We start from the raw sequence: 8891 nt of genomic DNA on the forward strand, positions 1-8891 counted from the left end.
AACCAATTATGAGTACGGCCATACCAAATTCATGGGTCAATTTCAGGATCATACAACTTTAAAAATCACGTGTCATGATTTCAGCTATTTAAATCTGAAATTTGATGGCACTGTATGTGTCCTTATCCAAGGAGGACATGTGGAGGAACTGAAAGACTATTGTCAACAGGGTAACAGTACTGCTCCCTCACTTCTTCACTGCTGCTGGGGACAGCACTACCTTCAGACCCAGGTGGCCAGGGAACAGCTGCTTCTGGCCAGAATTCCAGCTCTGAAGGCAGAGTCAGTACCAGCAGAAGCAAAAAAATTAGGATGGCATGTTATGGTACTGCCACTCTTACTTCTGTGCTCCTGCGGCCTTTAGAGCTGCATGCCTAGACAATTCTCTAGGCAGCTAGCAATGAAGGTAGTATAGAAGTAAGGGTGGCAATAAACACAACCCCCTCTAAAATAACCTTGCGATATTCCTGCAAATCGCTTTTGGGTCAGGATCTCCAATATGAAAAACTTTGGTTTCTACCATGAAATCTATATAGTATAGGGAAAACGCACACAAAAGAGCAAATATCACAATCTGTGACATTTTTCATGGTGGTGAATTTGGTAGGGCCATAATTACGGAAGTAGGCATGTTTCCTCTCTCACTTCTGGTGTATGCTAGAAGTATGTATTAGAAGTTCCTAACACTTGCAAATCCTACTGCTGTGGATGCTTACCAACTTTTAAAACAGGCCAACTAGTTTTTAGTTCTGCAGTAGGTTTTTAACCATTGTTTTTACCCTCTTTGCACATAAAACCAAACATTTGCCTGCATTTTTCCTGCTAGTGGGAGCTACTATAGTTTCCTGTCATTTCCATTCCACCCTCACTTCCAGATGTTCTTAAATTTCCACAGTTCTCATCATCTCTTAGATTAAGTTCTCCTGAGCCTGATCATTGCCAAAAGATTCAACCATTTTGAGGATAAGGAGAATGTGGGGGTGGGGAGAGGCAGAATAAATCGATTCAAAAAAGGTCATACTGTATAAATTTTAAAGACTAAGTTAACTCTAACATCACAGCCACAGTGGGTAAAATGAAGAAATATGGCATGGAAATAATGCTCAATGAGAGATGCCTTTGAATGTTATTGTAAAAGCTGATTTTGGTTTGATGAAATTTTGACTCATTAAGGGAACACATGACACTGTATACCCAGAGTAAGCTTTTAAACACACCTCAAAAGGTGTACACAGCTCAGGAAGACCATAGTTGTTAATTTATGTTGTAAAAAGTTTAAGATGGAACAAGAAAAAATTTAAAAGTATGCAGAAAAACAATGGACCCCTGCTTCACACAGAATGCATCTTATAAGATAAAAGTTGCGCAGTTCCTAAGACTCCCCCAGGAAAGGAACTCCTTCCTACCAACAACGTAAGGTGCAAGGAATAGAGTAGTTGTGATATCTTCCTTTTTTCTGTCTCTGAGTCCATCTGTTCAAAAACTCCTCCTAATTGGTAAGAGCTAGGACCACCAAATTTGGTATGCAGCTCACTCTTATCCTAACTTAAAGCAAGGTCAGGATTTGGTTGCATCAAGAAAACAGAAGTGCTGGGAATGGGATTCTTTTCCATAACATGGAAAGGGAGGGGCATAATACTGAGAATAGCCACTAGGGGCAGCAAGTCTGCAGCGGAGAGCTGTACTTCAGAGACACTAAGGGCAGCTACAGCACAAAATGCTGGGCTCCGCCATCTTGCCTGCCTTCAAACCTACTGCCCCCCTTCCCTACCGCACAAATCTCACTCTCACCCCCCCCACACACACCTTCAGCCCTTCACTTCTATACCCCTCCCTGCCCCACCTGCCAACACACCACCAGGCCCCTGCCCTGCTGGGTAAGTCTTCTAGTTGAATATAAAAGTGGCCTAAAATGTTCCACCGTGACCACCCAAAAAAGTTTTTCTGCTTTTTTACCAGCTTAGAAATATTAATGTCAAATCTTCTTTGTCTAGTTTTGCCAGATTCTTTCCTTGGAAGACCCAGACACTGGAAAGGATACTCTCTTATCCCTGATAAGGGACAAGATGTAGATAATAGCCTGGTCTTATCAGACATTTGAGTTAAACTTGTTTAAGTATTTTTAAACAGTCTACATAATTACTTTCTCTCAATCCATTTTCATTCTTATGTCTGTTCTCTCTAGTCTCAGACCTCTAGTTGTTCACATTTTTAATATATAATCCTTTTTCATGCAATGGTGTAGTGTGCTCTTATGTTTTTCAGTAAACATGGCAGAAATCTTCAGGTATATAATTCCAGGGAGTGTTGAGTATATATAATATATTACAAGATGCTACATGTCTGAATATAAATTGTTAAAAAAAAATCCATCCCTGTAAAATATCTATTAGAAAAATAGTATAGGATTATCTCATTTAAATTGTAATGCATATAGAGATAAGGGTACCTAACTAGCTTCCCTTTGTAACCTTAACTCTTAATTTGGGAAATGTAAATCTTCACTGCAACTTTAACATTAAAAATACTTCAAAAATGCAAAAGTTTAATAAATAGTTTAAAATATGATAATGCAGCAAGTGTGCCATGAGTTATTAAAACAACTGTTTAAAATTATTCTTAAGCAAACAGATTTTTGTTCTTTAGTTTTATTACTTATTGCTTTTAATGTATGAAATGTGACTGCAGTGTTTGAATACACACACATCCCAAAGAAAAGTGAAGGCAAAGGTAACTTACTGCCAGTTCTAAGCTTGACTTTTTTTTGCTTACCAACATAATGGAAAACAAGTTTTTCTGCATCCAAGTGATTACAGTAAAAGCTCTAAAGAATAATTGGCTACAAAAGTGAACATGTAGTTACATTTTAAGGTACTAAAAAATAACTCACTATCATCCAGGAATAAGGTATTTGGGAGTGTAAACTTATCCAAGACCCTGAACAAAATTATCTGATGGCTCAGGAGGGCTAGTAATAAGAGAACATTTAGGTTATTAATTCAAAGTTGAAATTTATAGCACCCAGAAATAATTACTATCAGATCACTACTATGTAAGCTACTTAAAATCCCATTTGTCAATTTACACTGTGATAGAAAATCACTACAAATTCATTACTGATTTAAGTGTTTTCCCAGGAATTTCCCCCCTTGAGGAATTTTCCCCTATCTATAAAATGGAGATAATTATACTTACTCTGTAAACTGTTTTGAGATCCTCAGAAGACAAATGCTATGTACTAAATGTTGCATACAATTTAATGTTTTCTTGGTGGTCTTAGCAAGACAGACTAAAGACCAATGAGCTTGAAAACTGCATTGCTTTGAAACCAAATTGAACTGGTTCCTCAACTGAGATTGTACCAGTAGAACAGTGGTGGGCAAAAAGGCCTCCACGGGCCAGATCCAGCTGCCAAGTGGGTGGATCAGGCCCGCAGAGGACCTGATGCTCCCCCCGCCCCCAGGCCAATTAGGGCAGCAGCAGTCAAAAAATCTAACCATCTTAGGAAACATAAGGGAAGAGTCAGAAAATAAGACAGAAAATATTATAATGCCATTATATACCCAGTCCTTTGACACGGCATGCAATTCTTGTTGCTCCATCTCAAAACAGTAGTATTAGAATTGGAAAAAGTATAGCTTAGAGTAACAACAATTAAGATGGGTATGGAACAGCTTACATATGAGGAAAGATTAAAGAAACTGCATCTGTTTAGCTTAGAAGTCATATGATAATGGAAAAAACACAATCTGTATAGAGAAAGCGAAGTAGCATTATTTATCCCTTCACATAACACTAGAACCAGTGGTCACCCAATGAAAGTAATAGGCACCAGGTTTTAAACAATCATAAGAAAGTACTTCTTCACACCAAGCAATCAACCTATGGAACTCATTGCCAGGGATGTTGAGTTGATCAAAAACATAACTGAATTAAAAAAATAATTACATAAATTCATGGAGATTAAGTTTGTCATTTGCTTTTAGCAATCAGGGACAATCCCCACACTCTGTCTCCCTATGCCTTTGACTGCCAGAATCTGGGCCTGGATGATAAGGGATCAATTGGTAGTTGTTCTGTTCATTTCCTCTGAAACATCTAATAGTTGCTGGTACCAGAAGGCAGGATACTGGGCTAGATGAAACATTAAGCTGAATCTATATAGCCTTTCTTATGCTCTAAAATATTGGTACAAGACAGTCACTGATCCTGCAGCTCAGCGTTGTACTTGGTACAAGACAGTCACTGATCCTGCAGCTCAGCGTTGTACTTTATTTTTCAACCTATATACAAAAATTCAGAGCAGCATGAATACCATCTGCTCAAGTATTAGATTCTCCCTTATCTGTGACATCTAGATGCTTAGAGATGGAAATTAGACTGATGTGTGAACATTAATCAAATTTAAATCATTAAAATGGTGAGATGCTCATGAGATACCCACAGACAAATTAAACTAGGTTTCACTTAAATGAAAGTATGCTAACCAACCTAGTTTCTTATAACTATTTGACTGCAGATGTCAGTGCCGATAACAGCTAAAGAGGCCATAAGGGAGCATTATGTTCAGGGAATGATCTCTCATCCAGGGTAGTCTCCTCAGTATGTTGCCATCCCATCCCTACAGTCCTCAACAGTGAATAGATCTGGGTCTCGAATCACTCACACACACGATTTCAATTACTCCGCTCCCTCCTCCCCATATTTATTTTGGGTGAACAAGGAGAAACGCTTCAAAATTTAATCCAGGGTTCAAATATATAACAAATCCAGCTGCAGAGACCGACTGCAGACCCCTGCACCCACCCCAGGAAACAAAGTGGATTCTCGTCGGTGCTGCCCAGCCCCTGCCCAGCTAAGGCGAGGCGCTGGGGCAGCACACGGGGAATCCGCGGCGAGAGGAATCCCCCCCCGGGGCAAAGCGCTGTGCCGGGGCGAGGGAAGCGGGCTGGGCAGGGAGGCACAGCTGGGCACGGAGCTGCAGACAGGGAACCCCCTTGCGGGAGGCGGGGTCGCACAGCGGCGGGGCCTGGCTTCCGCGGGGAGAGTGGGGGGCGGGGAAGGGCTGGTATTGTCTCCGCTCACTCGGGGGCAGCGCCGCTCACCTCCCCCCACACCCGCCCCGGGCCCAGAGGCGGCGAAGTCGCGTCAATCTGCGCAGCCCAGTAGGGCCTCGCCTCCGCCGGGCACGGGGTGCCCCAGGCCGCGCTCCCCTCCCGCGGCAGCCGGACCTACCTGCGGGGACAAGGCAGCGGCGGCGGCGTCGCCCCGGGCCCACGCGTGTGGCGGGGAGCGGCGCGCTGCGTGTGGCGCTGGGCTCCGCCCGCGGGGCGGCGGCTGGGCCGTTCGGGTCCCCGGGGCTGGTAGCAGCTCGTCCCCTCCCCCACCCCCCGTGGGGCTCAGTTCCGGGCCGCCATGTTCTCGGTGGGTCTGGCGCAGAGGGCTTCCCGGATATGGGCCGTTCCCGGCATCCTTTGCGCGTATCCCCTGCGGCTCCCCCCGCCCCTCCGGATTGGAATGTGAGCATCTCCGAGTCAGCGTGCCGGGCCCGGCTCTACGCGGGAGGGAGGGAGGGGGGGGGGGCAGGCAATGGGCCGCGCCCCCCTCCCTCCTGCTGTGGCAGCGGCGAGTAGTGCACCCTCCCCCCCCCCCCAACCAGGAACCTATGGACTAATCCGCCTGTAGGATTGGTTGGGTGGCTGATGCCCTCCCAGATTCCCTACGCGAGTCTCAGTCACCGGGAGCTCGCAAGTTCCAGCCGCGCTGCAGCCTTCTCAGCAATGGGCTCCCCGGCTCCGGCAGCTGCCTGCCATTGCCACACAACACTGACATCCCGCTACGGGCCAGGCCCCGCGCGGTTCCTTTGCCTTCGCTTCTATCGGCCCAGGGCTGGCAGGGAGCGGGCTCCGACCCAAGCTAATTCTATGTCACTTGTTCCAGGGAGTATGAAATTGGCCATGCATCTGTACATCCCTCACCTGGTTAATTTATCTGCCACTGGCAGCATGAAGGCAGACCGGCATGTGGTGGATTCAACAAGTCTTTAGTTAATGAGATGTGAAATACTATGCAATTTTGTCACAAGCTTGCTCTACTTTCCTAACTGCCAATACTGACCGCGGCAGCATGGTACAGAACTGTTAAATATGGTCAGCTAAAATGTTATCCGGGTTATTTATTAGAAAAAGGCATGGACAGGACCCAGGACTGTAATAAAAAATTCATAGCAACCATGACCTGTAATATACAGATCCTTACATTTAACAGTGAATTTTATGGGATGTGATATAATATACTAGCAGCACAGCATCTATTAATTGGATGCCTTAGATCAGGGGTCGGCAACATTTTCAAAACCAAAAGCCAAACTACATCAAAATTCAAAACACAGAGTCAACAAACAGCTGTATAAGAATGCCCATTTGCATGACTGAAAATATGCAACTTAATATTGACATGATTAACAGTAGCATAAATTAAATATTGTACTCACAGACTTTAATGGGACTTTTTGCTGCATTTTTGTGCACATTTCTCTGATGTTTTTATCGAAATTGGTCAAATCCAGCTTTATGCATGCATTCAGGCTGTCATCTGTCAACCTTATGGCAGGGGTTGGGGAGGTGCAGGAGTTTGGGGATGTACAGGGAATAAGGGGCTCAGGGGAAGAAGTTCATGTGTATGATGGGCTGTGAGGGTTGGGATGTGTGGGGGAAGGGGAGGGAGATGAGGATGTTAAATTGCAGTTGTAGCTAATCGTGTAATTCATACAATTTATATCAATTACATGATTAGTTAATAAGGGGCAGTCTACAGAGCCACAGCAGGGGTAGCTCCAGGAGCCAGCACTGAGCAGTCCCAGGTCATGCCAACTCCAGAAGCCACCCACCCTGCGGCTTTGCATTTTAAACGTAAGCAGGACCACTGGGCTCTTACTACATTTAAAATGCAGAGGCAGTGTCCCAGACCAACACAAGTCCAGCAGCCCCTATCGATGAGGGGGCCCAGCTCACAGCTGGGACCACCATGGACAGAGGCTGCTACCAGAACAGCCTCCCTTATCTCCCCCCTCTGCTTCTAATAGAGGCAGGGGAGGGGGCAGGCAGCACCCTAGACATGGTGCTGGGGAAAAATCAGCCTTTAAGCCAGCTGGCTCACCCAGCACCAGCTCTTGGTCCCTCCCTTGCTGCCTCTACAGAGAGGGAGTAAGTAGTCAATACTCCACTCAACTACCCAATAAGCTTGTACTTAGCAGCCATAATTATAGACAATGTTGAAACCATTTTGTTGGACATAATATTTTCCTTCATTTAAAAATGAAGCCTGGCCAAAAAGCCTCCAATTGGGGTCCAGCCCCCATTTGGCCACAGCATCATAACACTCCTGCCCTGGGAACATTAGCAAGTAGTCAGCTAGTCAACTACCCAATAAACTTATGGTTTCATGCACTCGAGTGAAATATTGACTACTCATTTCCTCCTCCCTACCACTGCCTCTTGGAGATAGGTTGTTCCCTTTTCAACCTAGCTCAGACGGGAGAGACTTTTGAAGGCGCAAGAATCTTCATAACCGTGTACAAAAAATAAAATCAAGGTCTCCCAAGAGGTTAAAAACTCTGAATACAAATAAAGATATAGGAAATAAGGCCTTATCACAAAAAAAAAATATATCCAAGAGCAAGCTGCCTAGATCTTCAAAAAGCTGCATCACCTCATTTGGCATAGTAGTGGCATATTTTATCTAACTTCTGAAGAAAAATGAGCATGTTGCATCATTTTGTACAAATACAAAGTAGTGATTTTGAACACAAATTTGAGCTTAGCTTGTGAAGTTTGTTTTCTTGCAAAAACCCTTCAATAGAATTATTTGCAATTCACTAAATGTTATCTGCTACGAAGTTAGAGTAGCCTTGTAAGTTAATGGTGTATGTAACTTAACATTTAACGTATAATATTAAATAAGACACTCAAAATACATTTATCATAGATCATTCAGTCACTTTCACTTTACTGTATTCAGAAAGGGAAACAGATGTAAAGATCCTTGGAAAAGTGGCTGTACCAAGTCAGTAATATCCATAGGTTCTAATTTTGGTGACATGCAACTACAGCTGACCTCTGGCTACCACTGCAATGACCACTTTCTGGGCCCAAGTTACAAAAAAATCCATTTCTCCCCTCCCTGACAGTAATCTAAATCTCACCTCCCAAAACCCGTGAGAATTCTCCTTTAGCCCCTCTTTCCCTGCACAGTGATACTTCCCTTTATTATGAATGGTAAGACTATTTAGGTGAGAATTATTTTTTTGGGGGGGAGGGAAGAGGAGAAAGCAGAGGTGTTGATGGTTCAGTCTACTACTGGTGGAAAATAGGTTGAACCATAGAAAATGAACTTCATCACTGCAATGCACAGGAAGAGAGCAGCCTTTTAAGTTGCTATTAGGCATATTTTTTTTTTACAGTAATCTGCAAAATAATTATGAAGTATCTAATAATTCAAAAATACATGAAAAAGGAACTATGACAAGTTTAAAAAAAAAAGCAGTTTGGCCTTCTTAACCTTAGAAATACCTGAAACGTGAAATCTGGTTTTTAGAGGACCAGCAGGAAGCGTTAAATTACTATGAGCACTGACCATCTTAATTGAAGGGCCTAGGGTGTTAAGTCTAAGACTTCTATTCAAACTCATTTAAGTTCATTTTTTCTCTTGTGTAAAACTTGTTTAAGAGTTTTGAAAGGCAATTAGAAAATTCTTCTCCTTTTTTGCTGATATTCTTTTCACTATTTCTCCAGGTATCAGAGCATTCCAGCTTAGACAAGACTTGAATTCCCATTTTAAGAAAACCTAGCAAAATTTAAAAAACAAACAACAAAATGGTCTGGTAGCACTTT

At 43.3% G+C, this 8891-nt stretch overlaps 1 protein-coding gene across 5 annotated transcripts in view; it reads right to left on the reverse strand.

Annotated features, from left to right (window-relative positions):
* The window catches only part of LATS1 (large tumor suppressor kinase 1), a 45199-nt gene extending 39728 nt beyond the window's left edge, over positions 1-5471 (reverse strand). For 3 of the 5 annotated variants that reach the window (XM_075924417.1, XM_075924415.1, XM_075924416.1), the window contains exon 1: positions 5236-5471. The gene's annotated coding sequence lies outside the window, so the exon portion shown is untranslated. The remainder of the gene's footprint in view (positions 1-5235) is intronic. The other 2 variants (XM_075924419.1, XM_075924418.1) reach the window with 1 other exon arrangement.
* Between the last annotated feature and the right edge of the window lie 3420 nt (positions 5472-8891).

Source organism: Pelodiscus sinensis, chromosome 3 (assembly GCF_049634645.1).
Source record: "Pelodiscus sinensis isolate JC-2024 chromosome 3, ASM4963464v1, whole genome shotgun sequence".
Taxonomy (NCBI): Eukaryota; Metazoa; Chordata; order Testudines; family Trionychidae; genus Pelodiscus; species Pelodiscus sinensis.